At 38.9% G+C, this 17,709-nt stretch overlaps 1 protein-coding gene across 12 annotated transcripts in view; it reads left to right on the forward strand.

Annotated features, from left to right (window-relative positions):
* Window positions 1-17,709, forward strand: part of DEPDC5 (DEP domain containing 5, GATOR1 subcomplex subunit) — a 150,387-nt gene that overhangs the window by 16,055 nt on the left and 116,623 nt on the right. The window lies entirely within an intron of this gene.

Genomic DNA, 17,709 nt, shown 5'->3' on the forward strand with positions numbered 1-17,709 from the left:
CTTTCTATGAACTGTGTATTATTTGTTTTGCTTATTTCTGAGCCTTATTAAAGTGTAATAAAAATATATGTAGTCCTCAAGTTTCATCCATATTGTCATATGCTTCATGACATCGTTCTTTCTCACTGCTGCATAGTATTACATCGTATGTATGTACCGCAGTATATTTATCCACTCATTTGATGTAGGACATTTAGGTTGTTTCCATCTCTTGGCAATTGTGAACAATGCCCCTATGAACATCGATGTGCAAATATCTGTTCGTGTCACTGCTTTCAGGTCCTCTGGGTAACACTGAGAACTGAAATTGCTGGATTGTAGGGTAACTCAATACCTAGTTTTCTGATGTGAGCTTTGTGAAAAACTTAACACAGATGTCTTATATTGTAGAATAAAAGGAACCTAGAGATAGACAGCAACCAGTGAAGAGGGAACAATAATCTAATAAGAACAGATAAGATATTGAGGGTAATCTTAGTGATATGGGAATGCTCAGGAATGACTCTGATTCATTAATTTTCTTGGGGTATTGTAGGAGCATATTGGAAGCCAAGTAATTTTAGGATATTTGTTTTTCTTATTCCTTTGCTTTGTTTTGCTTGAAATTTTTTTTTTAATTTTTTGATTAAGTTTTCAACCAAAAATATATATGTAGTGTTTTCTTTTTTTCTTTTTAAGATTTTTATCTTTTGGAGTAGTTATAGTTTAGAGAAAAATCATACAGAAAGTACAGAGCTCCCATATACCTTCCCACCTCCACTTTCTCTATATGTAGTTTTTAAAAGAAGTTTTTTTTAATTTTTGTTCTTAAATAATTTTTTTATTAGATAAGTTGTGGGTTTATAGAACAATCATGAATAAAATATAGGATTCCCATATACCACCCCACCACCAACACCACACCAAGGTGTGGAACATTTGTTATAATTGATGATTGTACTTTTTTGTAATTGTACTGTCATTTTTAACAGTAGTTACCTTTGTTACAATTGATGAAAGATTATTAAAATAGTCGTATTAACTATTGTCCATAGTTTACATTAGCTGTATTTTTCCCCATATACCACCCTATAATTAACACCATATATTACTGTCATACATTTGTTATAATTCATGAAAGAACCTCCTTAGATTTATACTATTAATAGTTCATCATCTACAGTATAAGGTTCACTGTGTTATATAGTCCTATGCTTTATCATTTAATTTTTATTCTGGTAACATATAAGACCCAAAGTTTCCTTCTTTAACCACATTCACCTATATAATTCAGTGCTGTTAATAACATTCCCAGTAATGTACTACCATCACCACTATCCATTTATAACCCTTAACAATCAACCTAAAGAGAAATTCTGTACAAATGAGGCATGAACTCCCTATTCTCTTACCCCAGTCTATCTGCTGATAACCTGTATTCTAGATTCTAACTCTATAAAGAGTTTGCTTATTCTAATTAGTTCATGTCAATGAGATCATACAATATTTGTCCTTTTGTGTCTGGCTTATTTCACTCAGCATAATGTCCTCAAGGTTCATTCATGTTGTCCCAAGCATCAGGACTTCATTCCTTTTTATCACTGAGTACTATTCCAATAGTCCATTCATATCCATTATCAGGAAATATGCCTTTTTCTTGTTCAATTGTATTCTGACTTTCATAGGAATTAAAGAGTAGAGTTCTATATTGAGGATACAGTGCTACTGGGTGTTGCATTTACCCTTTTAATTATTCATACTGATAATCTTCATTTCTTCACACTGCTCCCAGCTACTCTCTCCTGTGTTTTCCTTTCAACTTGCAGAACTCCCTTTAGTAATTCTTGTAAGGCAGATGTTTTGTTGACAAACTCTCTCAGTTTCTGTTTATCTGTGAATATATTAAACTCTCCCTCATTTCCAAAGAACAGTTTTGCTCGATAAAGAATTTTTGGCTGGCAGTTTTTCTCTTTCAGTATCTTAAATATATCATACCACTGCCTTCTTGCCTGCGTGGTTTCTGGTGAGAAATCGGAACTTAGTCTTATTGAGGATCCCTTGTATGTGATAAATCATTTTTCTCTTGCTGCTTTCAGAATTCTCTCTTTATCTTTGGCATTTGACATTCTGATTAGTAGGTGTCTCAGAGTAGGTCTATTAGAACTTATTCTGTTTGGAGTACGTTGTACTTCTTGGACATGTGTATTTATATCTTTCATAAGAGTTGGGAAGTTTTCAGCCATTATTTCTTTAAATATTCTTTCTGTCCCTTTTCCCTTCTCTTCTACTTCTGGAACATCCATGATGCATATGTTTATATGCTTTGTGCTGTCACTCAACTCCCTGAGATTCTGCTCATTTTTTTCTATTCTTTTCTCTATCCTTCTGACTGTATGATTTCAATGGTTCCATCTTCTAGTTCACTGTTTCTTTTTACTGTGTTTTCAAATCTATAGTTATATAGCTTTGGTGTATTTCTAATGTCTTCTAGTGTGCCTTTCATTCCCATACATTCTGTTAAGTTTCTGTTTATACTTTCAGGTTCTTCTTTATTCTTACATACTGTGTTCTTAATATCCTGTATCTCTTTATGTATATATTCCTTCATCTCCTTGAATTGATTTAGGAGATTTGTTTGAACTTCTTTAATTAGTTGTTTCAAACTCTGTATCTCCACTGAAGTTATCATCTCTTCCCCTGACTAAGCCATATCTTCCTGTTTCTTAGTATGGCATGTAATTTTTTTTTCTTTTGATATCTAGGCATCTGATTATCTTTATGAGTTAGCTCTGAAGGTCAGTTTCTCCCTCTTATCTAGGGTTTTATTGCTTACTGACTTTGTGTTAGGCTCTTCTTTGACACTTGGTCCAACTTATTCTAGACCTTTAGAGTAGCGTGTGTTTAACTGATTAGATTTTCTCAGCTCTTCTTCATCCAATTCTTGCCCCAGATATGTGCAACAATTTTTAAGGCTGCACTTTTTGTGTAATTGTTTCACTTCCAGGAGAAATCTTCCTTTCCTCTTTTCCTTCCCCAGGAATCTTAATCTGTTCTTTTGTTTTTGTGTAGAATTTTCTCCCCAGCTCCTGTGATTTGTTTAAATTCTCTCCCTCATTCAGTGCCCTGTTTTCCTTATACTTTTCAAGTCTGGGACCCTTCTGTCTTAACAGCAGTTTAGTTTATCTCTACCCCATCCCTGTTTCTCTCTCTCTCTCTCTCTCTCTCTCTCTCTCTCTCTCTCTCTCTCTCTCTCTCTCTCTCTGAGGCCTTTCTGCCTCTGGTTTCTTCTTTGTTAGGGTATCCTGCCCTGGGGAGCTAGATGGGGTCAACCCAGAAAGGTAGGTCACTCTAGAAAAGCCCATTTTGCATTTAGGTGTGGTCCAGCCAACAGGAACTGAATTGAGTGAGGGCACAACACTTGTCACCAGTCTTTCTATTGTGTTCTCCTCCCCACTACTCCCAGCAAGGGTCCTTTTGTATGCAGCACTCCTCAGCAGCTTGTGTTCTGCCCTGGGTCTCTCTGGACTTGGTTCCTGTGCCTGGAGAGGCACTCACACTGCTCTGAGTGCCTCTATAGCCTGTGTCCCCGGGATCCAGGCTGCTGCCTCTGAGCAACCCCAAGCTGCAGGGGACTGAATGAGGGGGAGGGAAGAGGACTGGCAGTCTGGGAGAAAGTTTCCTACCTATTTTTTTTTTTTTTTCTTTTTTTTTTTGATTCAGCAGCTGTGGAATCCTTCTTCAGTCTCTACTGCTCTCCAGAGTTCTGACCAAGTGGGATTTGTCCTTTTATTTGCTGAATCTCTGGGGAGGTTTTTTTCAGGGGATGTCTTAAATTGCCATGTTGATGACATCCTCTAGTGTGTGCTCTCGTCCTTTCTCTAGTGCCGCCACTTATGCAGCGATGCAGCTGCTCACATATCTTCTTGATCTACACGACTCCAGTTGCAAGAAAGATGACTGTGCCTAGTCTTTTATAGCTAGCTTTTAAAAAACAAAACAAAACAAAACCCTCAATGCTATATTTTTAATCTATAATTAGGAGTAACTTTGGTGGGTCAGAGGTTCCACTCTATAAGATAATACCAAATTATTTTCCAAATTTTTGGTATCAAGTTTAAACTCTTAGCAGCAATATATACAACTTCCTGTTTTTTTTCTTTTTTCTTTTTTTTTTTCCTGTCCTGTTTTCCAACACCTCGTCTTAGATTTTTAAAGTTTTTGCAACTTTAATGGGTACATATTGGTATTTTGTTGGAGTATTAATTTGCCTTTCTCTGATTTTGTAAAAATTCAAACTTTTAAGCATGACATACAAAGACTCATAATTTAGCATATGCTTACCTCTTCAATCTCATTCATTCATTTATTTAACAAATAATATCTAGGCTCCTCCTGTGTGTCAGCTAATGTGGCAGGCACTGAGGTTACATGGGTGATTAGCACTGACAAGATTCTTGCTGGTAAAGTGCTTACACCCTAGTAGGGGAACAGATGTAACTAGTAACTATCCACACATGTGCTTATCACAGATCATGGTGAGTACTTTGAAGAATTGGGTCATGAGAGAGACTGAGGGTGGATTCCTTAGTAAACAAATAGGTTAAAACATCTGAGGAGGAAAGTTTTGAGGAAGATGATGGAGTAGGGAGCTCCAAGATGCAGTCCTTCCACTAAAACAGGCAGGAACTCTATTAAACAGCTGTTCTAGGCTCTAGAGGCAGAAGAACACTGTACAGCATCCAGGGAAGAGTGGGAGGAAGAGGCTGATAAAGAACAGTGAGTTCCTCTCTCTGCAGAGTGGCTGCTGGTGCCCATCCTCCACTCAAGGTGGACTGCCTTGGGGACCAGTCCCTGGCTTGCTTGCTGGGGACAGAAACAGGCATAAAAATCCTTTTCCCCAAGCACAGAGGTGAACCTGGTGGATCACCAATTACAGCTTTTGATTTTAGTGAATTTGGATCTCTGGATCCCAGCTCTGAGCTAGTATTTCAACTTGCTCTGGACAAAGGAAGTAGCAGCCATTGTTTCAACCCTGCTCTGGACAGGGACAGAGGCAGTGGAGATTTAGAGATGCAGTGCTTACTCAGGGCTCTGGGGAATGGTTAGCTGAAGGACTGCATTTGCTGGGCAAAGCAGGCCGGGAAACCACAGATTTGGGGAGCAAAGAGGCTTTTTAGCACCCTTCCTGATCTTCTTCCCAGGGTACTTTGGAGCCAGTCTGCCCCCCTTTGTGGGTCCTTGACCCTGTTTTGACTGGGAAATACTGACTTGGGAAAATCCTTTCCAGGGTGACCCTCCTCCTAGAATTTGCCCTCCAGGCAAAAGCCGCAAGAGAGAATGAAAGGAATGTAAAAATCTGTAGAGGCAAAGCAAAAACCAACAGAACAGATCAAAATTCCCAGAGAAGAAACAGAGGAAAGGAAGTTTTCTTCTGGAGGTGAAACAATTGCACAAAAGTGCAGCCTTAAAAATTGTACCACATATCCAGGGCAAGAATCAGATGAAGAAGAGTTGAGAAAATTCAGTCGGTTAAACATGGATCTATTCTAAAGGTCTAGAATAAGTTGAACCAAGTGTCAAAGAAGAGTATTAACACAAAACTAATCAACAATAAAACCTTAGGCAAGAGAGAGAAACTAACTTTCAGAGTAATCTCATCAAGGTGGTCGGATAGATGCCTAGCCATCAGCAAAAAATTATAAGGCACACTAAGAAATGGGAAGATATGGCCCAGTCAAGGGAACAGATTAAAGCATCGGAGGAGACACAGAATTTGGAACAACTAATCAGATGTTCAAACAAATCCCCTAAATCAATTCAAGAAGATGAAGGAAAAGATGGCTAAAGAGATAAAGATACAAAGAAGACAATGTGTGAGCATAAAGAAGAATTTGAAAGTATAAAAAGAAACGTACTGGGGATGAAAGACACAATAGAGGAGATTAAAAATACACTAGAGACATACAACAGCAGATTTGAATAGCAGGCAAAAGAATCAGCGAACTAGAAGATAGGACAATTGAAATCTTACAGACAGAAGAACAGATAGAGAAAAGAATGGGGAAAAAATGAGCAGGGTCATAGGGATCTGAATGACGGCATGAAGCACACAAACATACAAATCATGGGTATACCAGAAGGAAAAAAAGGGAAAAGGGGCAGAAAGAATAGTTGAGGAAATAATGGCCAGAAGTTTCCCAACTCTTGGGAAAGACATAAATTTACAAGTCTAAGAATATATTTGTGAGTTTTCTAGTTCTCTGCCTGTTATTGATTTCCAGCTTCTATTCCATTTGTGGTCAGAGAAAGTTCCTTTTATAATTTCAGTCTTTTTAAATTTATTGAGACTTGTTTTGTCACCTAATATGTGGTCTATCCTGGAGAATGAGCCGTGCACATTTGAGAAGATTGAATAGCTGGCTGTTTTAGTGAAAGTGTTCTGTATATGTCTGTTAGGTCTAGCTCATTTATCATATTATTCAACTTCTCTTTATCCTTACTGATCCTCTGTCTAGATGTCCTATCTATTGTTGAGAGTGGTATATTTAATTCTCCACCTATTATATAGAGATGTCTATTTCTCCCTTCAGTTTTGCCAGTGTTTGCTTCTTGTATTTTGGGGCACCTTGGTTAGATGCATAAATATTTATGATTATTATTTCTTGATGAATTACTCCTTTGATTAATATATAATGTCCTTCTTTGTCTCTTATAACATTTTTGCATTTAAAGTCTATTTTGTCCAATATTAGTATAGCTACCACAGTTCCTTTTTTTTTATCTTCATTTTATTGAGATATATTCATATACCACGCAGTCATACAAAACAAATCGTACTTTCGATTGTTCACAGTACCATTACATAGTGGTACATTCATCACCCAAATCAATCCCTGACACCTTCATTAGCACACACACAAAAATAACAAGAATAATAATTAGAGTGAAAAAGAGCAATTGAAGTAAAAAAGAACACTGGGTACCTTTGTCTGTTTGTTTCCTTCCCCTATTTTTCTACTCATCCATCCATAAACTAGACAAAGTGGAGTGTGGTCCTTACGGCTTTCCCAATCCCATTGTCACCCCTCATAAGCTACATTTTTATACAACTGTCTTCGAGATTCATGGGTTCTGGGTTGTAGTTTGATAGTTTCAGGTATCCACCACCAGCTACCCCAATTCTTTAGAACCTAAAAAGGGTTGTCTAAATTGTGCATAAGAGTGCCCACCAGAGTGACCTCTCGGCTCCTTTTGGATTCTCTCTGCCACTGAAGCTTATTTCATTTCCTTTCACATCCCCCTTTTGGTCAAGAAGATGTTCTCCGTCCCACAATGCCAGGTCTACATTCCTCCCTGGGAGTCATATTCCACGTTGCCAGGGAGATTCACTCCCCTGGGTGTCTGATCCCACATAGGGGGGAGGGCAGTGATTTCACCTTTCAAGTTGGCTTAGCCAGAGAGAGAGGGCCACATCTGAGCAACAAAGAGGCATTCGGGAGGAGGCTCTTAGGCACAACCATAGGGAGGCCTAGCCTCTCCTTTGCAGCAACCGTCTTCCCAAGGGTAAAACCTGTGGTAGAGGGCTCAACCCATCAAACCACCAGTCCCCTATGTCTGTGGTCATGTTAGCAACCATGGAGGTGGGGTAGGCGAATACCCCTGCATTCTTCACAGGCTCCTCAAGGGGGCACTACATCTTTTTTTTTTTCCTTGTTTTTCTTTTTCTTTTTTTTTTTTTTAACTTTCCCTTCTTTTTAAATCAACTGTATGAAAAAAAAGTTAAAAAGAAAACAAACATACAATAAAAGAACATTTCAAAGAGACCATAACAAGGGAGTAAGAAAAAGACAACTAACCTAAGATAACTGCTTAACTTCCAACATGTTCCTACTTTACCACAAGAAAGTTACCTAATATAGCAACATTTCTGTGAACTTACTCCTACTATATCCATCAGAAATTAACAGACCATAGTCATTCCTGGGCATCCTCAGAACGTTAAATAGCTTATCTGTTCTTCTTGGATTATTGTTCCCCCTTCCTTAATTGCTCTCTATTGCTAGTTCCCCTACATTCTACATTATAAACCATTTGTTTTACATTTTTCAAAGTTCACATTAGTGGTAGCATATAATATTTCTCTTTTTGTGCCTGGCTTATTTCGCTCAGCATTATGTCTTCAAGGTTCATCCATGTTGTCATATGTTTCATGAGATCGTTCCTTCTTACTGCCGCGTAGTATTCCATCGTGTGTATATACCACATTTTATTTATCCACTCATCTGTTGAAGGACATTTGGGTTGTTTCCATCTCTTGGCAATTGTGAATAATGCTGCTATGAACATTGGCGTGCAGATATCTGTTCGTGTCACTGCTTTCCGATCTTCCGGGTACATAACGAGAAGTGCAATCGCTGGATCGAATGGTAACTCTATATCTAGTTTTCTAAGGAACTGCCAGACTGACTTCCAGAGTGGCTGAACCATTATACAGTCCCACCAACAATGAATAAGAGTTCATTGAATAAGAGTTCATTGAATAAGAGTTCAATGAATAAGAGTTCATTGAATAAGAGTTCAATGAATAAGAGTTCAATGAATAAGAGTCCATTGATCTATATGTCTATCTTTGTGCCAGTACCATGCTGTTTTGGCAACTGTGGCTTTATAATAAGCTTCAAAGTCAGGGAGTGTAAGTCCTCCCACTTCGTTTTTCTTTTTTAGAGTGTCTTTAGCAATTGGAGGCATCTTCCCTTTCCAAATAAATTTGATAACTAGCTTCTCCAGGTCTGCAAAGTAGGTTGTTGGAATTTTGATTGGGATTGCATTGAATCTGTAGATGAGTTTGGGTAGAATTGACATCTTAATGACATTTAGCCTTCCTATCCATGAACATGGAATATTTTTCCATCTTTTAAGGTCCCCTTCTATTTCTTTTAGTAGAGTTACGTAGTTTTCTCTGTATAGGTCTTTTACATCTTTGGTTAAGTTTATACCTAGGTACTTGATTTTTTTAGTTGCTATTGAAAATGGTATCTTTTTCTTGAGTGTCTCTTCAGTTTGTTCATTTCTAGCATATAGACACATTACTGACTTATGTGCATTAACCTTGTATCCCACTACTTTGCTAAATTTGTTTATTAGCTCTAGTAGCTGTATCGTCGATTTCTCAGGGTTTTCTAGATATAAGATCATATCATCTGCAAACAATGACAGTTTTACTTCTTCTTTTCCAATTTGGATGCCTTTTATTTCTTTGTCTTGCCGGATTGCCCTGGCTAGCACTTCCAGCACAATGTTGAATAACAGTGGTGACAGCGGGCATCCTTGTCTTGTTCCTGATCTTAGAGGGAAGGCTTTCAGTCTCTCACCATTGAGTACTATGCTGGCTGTGGGTTTTTCATATATGCTCTTTATTATGTTGAGGAAGTTTCCTTCAATTCCTACCTTTTGAAGTGTTTTTATCAAAAACGGATGTTGGATTTTGTCAAATGCTTTTTCAGCATCTATTGAGATGATCAATTGATGTTTCCCTTTTGACTTGTTAATGTGTTGTAATACATTGATTGATTTTCTTATGTTGAACCATCCTAGCATGCCTGGAATGAACCCCACTTGGTCATGGTGTATGATTTTTTTAATGTGTCTTTGGATTCGATTTGCAAGTATTTTGTTGAGGATTTTTGCATCTATATTCATTAGGGAGATTGGCCGGTAGTTCTCCTTTTTTGTAGCATCTTTGCCTGGTTTTGGTATTAGATTGATGTTAGCTTCATAAAATGAGTTAGGTAGTGTTCCATTTTCTTCAATGTTTTGAAAGAGTTTGAGTAAGATTGGTGTCAGTTCTTTGTGGAAAGTTTGGTAGAATTCCCCTGTGATGCCATCTGGCCCTGGGCATTTATTTGTGGGAAGATTTTTGATGACTGATTGGATCTCTTTGCTTGTGATGGGTTGATTGAGGTCTTCTATTTCTTCTCTGGTCAGTCTAGGTTGTTCATATGTTTCCAGGAAATTGTCCATTTCCTCTACATTATCCAGTTTGTTGCCATACAGTTGTTCATAGTATCCTCTTATAATTTTTTTAATTTCTTCAGGATCTGCAGTTATGTCACCTTTTTCATTCATTATTTTGTTTATATGGGTCTTCTCTCTTTTTGATTTTGTCAGTCTAGCTAGGGGCTTGTCAATGTTGTTGATGTTCTCGAAGAACCAACTTTTGGTGATATTTATCCTCTCTATTGTTTTTTTGTCCTCTATGTCATTTATTTCTGCTTTAGTCCTTGTTATTTCTTTTCTTCTACTTGGTTTAGGATTGGTTTGCTGTTCATTTTCTAGCTTCTTCAGTTGATCCATTAGTTCTTTGATTTTGGCTCTTTCTTCCTTTTTAATATATGCGTTTAGTGCTATAAATTTCCCCCTTAGCACTGCTTTTGCTGCATCCCATAGGTTTTGGTATGTTGTGTTCTCATTTTCATTCGTCTCTATATATTTAGCAATTTCTCTTGCTATTTCTTCTTTAACCCACTGATTGTTTAGGAGTGTGTTGTTTAACCTCCAGGTATTTGTGAATTTTCTAAGTCTCTGATGGTTATTGACTTCTAATTGTATTCCATTGTGGTCAGAGAATGTGATTTGAATAATTTCAATCTTTTTAAATTTATTGAGGCTTGTTTTATGTCCCAGCATATGATCTATTCTGGAGAAAGTTCCATGAGCACTAGAAAAGTATGTGTATCCTGGTGATTTGGGGTGTAATGTCCTGTATATGTCTGTTAAATCTAATTCATTTATCAGATTGTTTAGGTTTTCAATTTCCTTCTTGGTCTTCTGTCTGGTTGATCTATCTATAGGAGAGAGTGATGTGTTGAAGTCTCCCACAATTATTGTGGAAACATCAATTGCTTCCTTTAGTTTTGCCAGTGTTTCTCTCATGTATTTTGTGGCACCTTGATTGGGTGCATAGACATTTACGATTGTTATTTCTTCTTGCTGAATTGCCCCTTTTATTAGTACGTAGTGGCCTTCTTTGTCTCTCAAAACATCCCTGCATTTGAAGTCTATTTTATCTGAGATTAATATTGGTACACCTGCTTTCTTTTGGCTGTAGCTTGCATGAAATATTTTTTTCCATCCTTTCACTTTCAGTTTCTTTGTGTCCCTGTGTCTAAGATGAGTCTCTTGTATGCAACATATTGATGGTTCATTTTTTTTTTGATCCATTCTGCGAATCTATATCTTTTAATTGGGGAGTTTAATCCATTTACATTCAACGTTATAACCGTGAAGGCATTTCTTGAATCAGCCATCTTATCCTTTGGTTTATGTTTCTCATATTTTTCCCCTCTGTCTATTAATATCCTTTATTGTACCCATACCGAATCTCTTTAGTACTGAACCTTTCTCCAAGTCTCTCTGTCCTTTCTTTGTTTCTCTGTCTGTAGGGCTCCCTTTAGTATCTCCAGTAGGGCAGGTGTCTTGTTAGCAAATTCTCTCAGCATTTGTTTGTCTGTGAAAAATTTAAGCTCTCCCTCAAATTTGAAGGAGAGCTTTGCTGGATAAAGTATTCTTGGCTGGAAATTTTTCTCACTCAGAATGTTAAATATATCGTGCCACTGCCTTCTTGGCTCCATCTTGGCTGCTGAGTAGTCACTACCTAGTCTTATGCTGTTTCCTTTGTGTGTGGTGAATTGCTTTTCTCTTGCTGCTTTCAGAACTTGCTCCTTCTCTTCTGTGTTTAACAGTGTGATCAGTATATGTCTCGGAGTGGGTTTATTTGGATTTATTCTATTTGGAGTTCGCTGAGCATTTATGATTTGTGTATTTATGTTGTTTAGAAGATTTGGGAAGTTTTCCCCAACAATTTCTTTGAATACTCTTCCTAGACCTTTACCCTTTTCTTCCCCTTCTGGGACACCAATGAGTCTTATATTCAGACGTTTCATATTATCTATCATATCCTTGAGGTCCGTTTCGATTTTTTCAATTTGTTTCCCCATTCTTTCTTTTATGCTTTCATTTTCCATTCTGTCATCTTCGAGGTCACTGATTCGTTGTTCAACTTCCTCTAGTCTTGTACTATGAGTGTCCAGAATCTTTTTAATTTGGTCAACAGTTTCTTTAATTTCCATAAGATCATCCATTTTTTTTATTTAGTCTTGCAATGTCTTCTTTATGCTCTTTTAGGGTCTTCTTGATTTCCTTTGTCTCCCGTAGTATGGTCTCATTGTTCATCTTTAGTTCTTTGAGTAGCTGCTCTAGGTGCTGTGTCTCTTCTGATCTTTTGATTTGGGTGCTTGGGCTTGGGTTATCCATATCGTCTGTTTTTTTCATATGCTTTGTAATTTTCTGTTGTTTTTGGCCTCTTGGCATTTGCTGAACTTGATAGGGTTCTTTTAGGATTTGTAGACCAATTGAAGTCCTTATCTCTAATTTATCAGATCTACAGCTTCATGGAGTACACTTTCTCTAACTAACCAGCAGGTGGCGTCCACGAGCCACCTGTTATCCACAAGCCAGTTCTCCCCTGCTTAGCCTTTTTGGTGAGTGGGGGAGTGAGTCTCGTGGGGTCCAATTGGTGTACCAAGCTTGCGTGTGTAGTTGGTGTTGCCTGCCCTGTATATGGGGCGTGTTTCTGGGCAGTCAGGGAGGTGGGGGTGGCTCTAACAATCAAATCTCCCTGGTGATCCTGGAGTTTTAATGCTGCTGCAATAGTCTAATCCTTCAGTTCAGTCCTGCCACAGTTTGTCTCTGCCACTGACCCACAAGTCCTTGGTATTGGCGTATGGCTCCTGAGACTTGCAAGTGGGCCCCTCTTCCAGGCCGTGCACCCCGGGTCCTCTGTTGAGGGATGACTGTGCTATGTCACAGGTGAGTGCCGTCCCCCCAGGGCAGTTCTGGGCTGCTGGGCTGTGTAGGGAGGCTCCCAGTCTGTTGAAATGATGGCTGAATGGGGCTTTGTTAATTCACACTGCTCTACCTTCCCAACTCTGGGACAATCAGCTGAGGTTGCAGGGAAGGCTAATGTCCACGCCCAGTTTTGTGGTGTGTGCCTGTCATTTGAAGCACTTCCATCACACTGGGTTGTCTGGGGCAGTTCTGGGCTATGGGGCTGGCGATGGGCAGGAGTGTTTCCTGTCCACCAGGATGATGGCTGTGAGCGGACACCCCCCTTTTCTTGGGAAGTTGTGGTGTTTAGTGAATTTTGTCAGCCACTGGATTATTGCGTTTTGTCTCAGAGCTCTCCTAGTTCTGCTCTTGACTTGACCTGCCCAAATTGCAAGTCTTTGAAGCTTTCTGTATTGGGCTTCTTAGAATAATTGTTTTAGAAAAAGAAAAAAGGATTAAAAAAAAAAAAAAAAAGGGCCCTCCTCAGAGATCTAATGGGTTATTGAAATGCTAAGAGACAAAGCAACCAGGGCCATTAAGGAAAGGTCCACAGGGCAGAGAGACCAGCTTTTCTTCGGGATTTGCATATGCGCCTCAGGGCCCTTCCCCTTTCTATATTCACCAGAACTCCAAAAATCCTCTGCTTTTATTTTGGAGTTTTTCATGTTGTTTTTTTTCTATGCCTGTCTCCTCTCTGCTGGGCTGGCTGCTCTCAGATTCTCTGGTGTCTGGTCTCAGTCTATGTATGGTTGGAATTTGGATCAGTAGAATGAGTTTCCGATAAGGGCTGCCACTGCAGTTCTCCCTTCTCCTTCCCGGAGCTGACAGCCCCTCCTCCCACGGGACTGAGCCTGGCAGGGAGGGGCGTGGGTCCCCTGGCCGCAAAAACTTACAGATTTCGCTGATCTCAGCAGTTCCACGTTTTCATGAGTGTTGTATGAAGTATGCCCAAAGTCAGATTGCTCTGTGGTGTCCAGTCCACGCAGTTCCTGGCTTTCTACCTACTTTCCTGGAGGAGTAACTAAAAGATACAGCTCACCAGTCTGCCATCTTGCCCCGCCCACCCCACAGTTCCTTTTTGGTTAGTTTGCATGGAATATCTTTTTCCAACTTTTCACTTTCAGCCTATTTGTATCCTTGGGTCTAAGGTGAGTCTCTTGTAGACAGTATATAGATGGATCACATATTTTTTATCCATTCTGCCCATGTGTCTTTTGATTAGAGAGTGTTCTAGTTTGCTAATGCTGCCAGAATGCAAAACACCAGAAATGGATTGGCTTTTATAAAAGGGGATTTATTTGGTTACACAGTTACAGTCTTAAGGCCATAAAGTGTCCATCAACAGTTGGGTACTTTCACTGGAAGATGGCCAAAGGTGTCCAGAAAACCTCTGTTAGCTGGGAAGGCATGTGGCCAGCATCTGCTACAAGTTCTGGTTTCAAAATGGCTTTCTCCCAGCATGTTCCTTTCTAGGCTTCAGCTCCTCAAAAATGTCACTCTTAGTTGCTTTTGGGGCGTTTGTCCTCTCTTAGCTTCTCCGGAGCAAAAGTCTGCTTTCAAAGGCCGTCTCCAAAATGTCTCTGTAAGCTGAAGCTCCTCTCTCAGTTCCAGTGCATTCTTCAAAGTGTCCCTTTTGGCTGTAGCTCCTCTTCAAAATGTAACTCTCAGCTGTACTGAGTTCCTTTTGTTTGGCAGCTCATTTATTTGGCTCCAGTGATTTAATTTAGACCCACCCTGTATGGGTGGGGTAACACCTTCATGGAAATTATCCAATCAGATTCATCACCCACAGTTGGGTGGGACACATCTCCATGGAAAAACTCAAAGAATTACGATATAATTAATGCTGAAGGTCTGCCCACAAAAGATTACATCAAAGATAATGGTGTTTGGGGGGACATAATACATTCAAAATGGCACAGAGAGTTTAATCCATTAGCATTCAATGTTATTACTGTAAAGACAGTACTTACTTCAACCATTTTATTCTTTGGCTTTTATGTGTCATATCTTGTTTTTGTCTCTCTTTTTACTCTTGTTGATAATCTTCATTTCTATACTCGACTTCAAGCCTCTCTCTCCTGTCTTTTCTTTTCAGCCTGCAGAACTCACTTTAGTATCTTTTGAAGGGTAGGTCTCTTGTTAATGAATTCTCTGCTTCTGTTTATCTGTGAATATTGTAAACTTTCCCTAATTTTTGAAGGACAGTTTTGTTGTATAAAGAATTCTTGGCTGTCAGTTTTTCTCTTTCAGTGTCTTAAATATATCGTACCACTGCCTTCTTGCCTCCAGGGTTTCTTATGAGAAATTGGTCCTTAGTCTTATTGAGCATCACTTATATCTGATGGATCACTTTTCTCTTGCTGCTTTCAGAATTCTTTCTTTCGCAGTTGACAGTATGATTAGTATGTGTCTTGGAGTAGGTCTATTAGGATTTATTTTGTTTGGAGTATGTTGGATATGTATATTTATGTCTTTCATAAGAGTTGGAAAGTTTTTAGCGATTATTTTCTCAAATATTCTTTCTGTCCCTTTTCCCTTCTCCTTCTGGGACACCCATGATGTGTGTTTTGTTTTGTTTTGAGCACTTCATGCTGTCATTCAGTTCTCTGAGACCCTGCTCAATTTTTTTTCACTCTTTTCTCTCTCTGTTTTTTTGTCTTTTTGATTTCAGATGTCCTCTCTTCGAGCTTGCTGATCTTTTCTTCTTCCTGTTTAAGTCTGCTGTTGTATGCCTCTAGCATTTTTAATCTCATCTATTGTGCCTTTCATTTCCATAAGTTCTGTTATTTTTCTTTGCATGCTTTCAAATTTTTCTTTATGCTCACCAGTGTCTTCTTAGTATCCTTTATCTCTTTAGCCATCTTTTCCTCATCTCCTTGAATTGATTTAGGAAATTTGTTTGAACATCTTTGATTTGTTGTTCCAAATTCTGTCTCCTCCAAATTTTTTATTTTTTCTTTTGACTGGCCATATCTTCTGTTTCTTAGTATGGCTTGTAATTTTTTGCTGATATCTGGGCATCTGATTATCTTGATGAGATTATTCTGAAGGTCAGTCTCTCTCTCCTGCCTAGGATTTTGTCATTGATTAGGTTTGTGCTAAGGCTCTTCTTTGACACTTGGTTTGCCAGTATTTCCTAGTCAAAACAAGGCCAGGGCCCCATGTTGGTGTTGCAGACCAGTTCCAAAGGGCCCTGGGGAGAGGGTCAGGATAGATGCCCCCAAAGCCTTTTTTTCAGGCTCTCTGAGGCTGCTCTTTTCTGGCCTTCCCAGCAAATGGTACTCTTTGGCAACCTATTCCCCACAGCCCTAAGAAGGCAGGGTATTTTTAGCCTTCTGGTGGCTCCTCCTCTGAAGCTGGTCGGAGTAATGGTGCTGTGATGCTTGTCTGGGATTGTGCTAAAGCAGTGGGACCTGGTGGTCTAAATTCACTGGCCAATAGCTGGATCAGTACTGGGCCATGTCCCCCTCTGTTCTTGGGGAGGAGGACTTCTGCGACCCTCCCAGTCCATAGCTGCCTGCCAGGCAGGGACTGGGCCAACCCGAAGCTGCTTGCCTTGAGGGTGGAGTCTGGGTGCCAGGAGCCACAGCCAAGCAAGTTACTCAGTTTTTCATTGCAGTTTCTCAGTCTCTTGGTCTCACTCTTCCCTGGATGCTGTGCAGTACTCCTTTGGTCTCTGGATCCCCAAAACAGTTGTGCTTGTCCATTAACTGTTTATGAAAAAGGAGTGAGCCCTGGAACTTCCTATTCTGCCATGTTCCCAGAAGTCTCTGGACATGAATTTTGAGGGGACAATATTTAACCCATAATTAAAAAGAAAAATAATGGGCATAATTAAAAAAGAAAAATAAGTGTTGATGAGGATGTAGAGAAATTGGAATCCTCATACGCTGGAATGTAAAATGGTACACCTGCTGTGGAAAAGAGTTTGGCAGTTCCTCAGAAAGCTAAACATAGGATTACATTATGAATAAGCAGGTCCACTGCCAGGTATATACTTGAGAGAATTGAACATATATGTCCAAACAAACATTGTGCATGAATGTGTTCATAGCAGTATATTATTCATAATAGCCCCAAAGTGCAAACAACCCAAATGTCCATCAACTGAAGAATGAATAAATAAAATGTAATATCCATACAATGGAATATTATCCAGGTACAAAAAAGGGAATGAAGTACTGATAGCGCTACAATATGGGTGCACCTTGAAGACATTGTGCTAAGTGGAAGAAATCAGTTATTGTATGTTTCTATTTATGTGAAATGTCCAGAATAGGCAAATCCATAGAGGTAGAAGCAGGTCAGTGGTTGTCAGTAGATGAGGGGAGGGGAGAAAGGGTACAGAGTTTCATCTGGAGTAATAGGAATGCTCTAGAATTAGTGATGGTGACTGTACAACATTGTGAATTTACTAAAAACCACTGAATTGTACACTTTGAAATGGTAACATTTATGTAATGTGGCTTTTTTCTTTAAAAAATCTATCCAAAAGAATAAAAAAAAAAACAATTTAATAGGAGAACCATTTGGAGGATAGTTTGAATATAACAGTAACTGACATTTTTATTTGTATTTTTAAGCAGTTTTATTGAGACATAGTCACACACCATACAATCCATCCGTACAATCAGTGGTTTTTAGTATAATCACAGAGTTGTACATTCATTATCACAGTCAATTTTAGAACATTTTCATTTCTCCAAAAAGAAAAACCCTATAACCCTTAGCAGTTACCTTTCAATCCCTTTATCCTTCCCCAGCCCTGTATAACCACTAATCTAATTCTGTCTCGACAATTTATTTAACCGACATTTTTATGCTTCAAAGTAAAGGGAACTT

Source organism: Choloepus didactylus, chromosome 23 (genome assembly GCF_015220235.1).
Source record: "Choloepus didactylus isolate mChoDid1 chromosome 23, mChoDid1.pri, whole genome shotgun sequence".
Taxonomy (NCBI): Eukaryota; Metazoa; Chordata; class Mammalia; order Pilosa; family Megalonychidae; genus Choloepus; species Choloepus didactylus.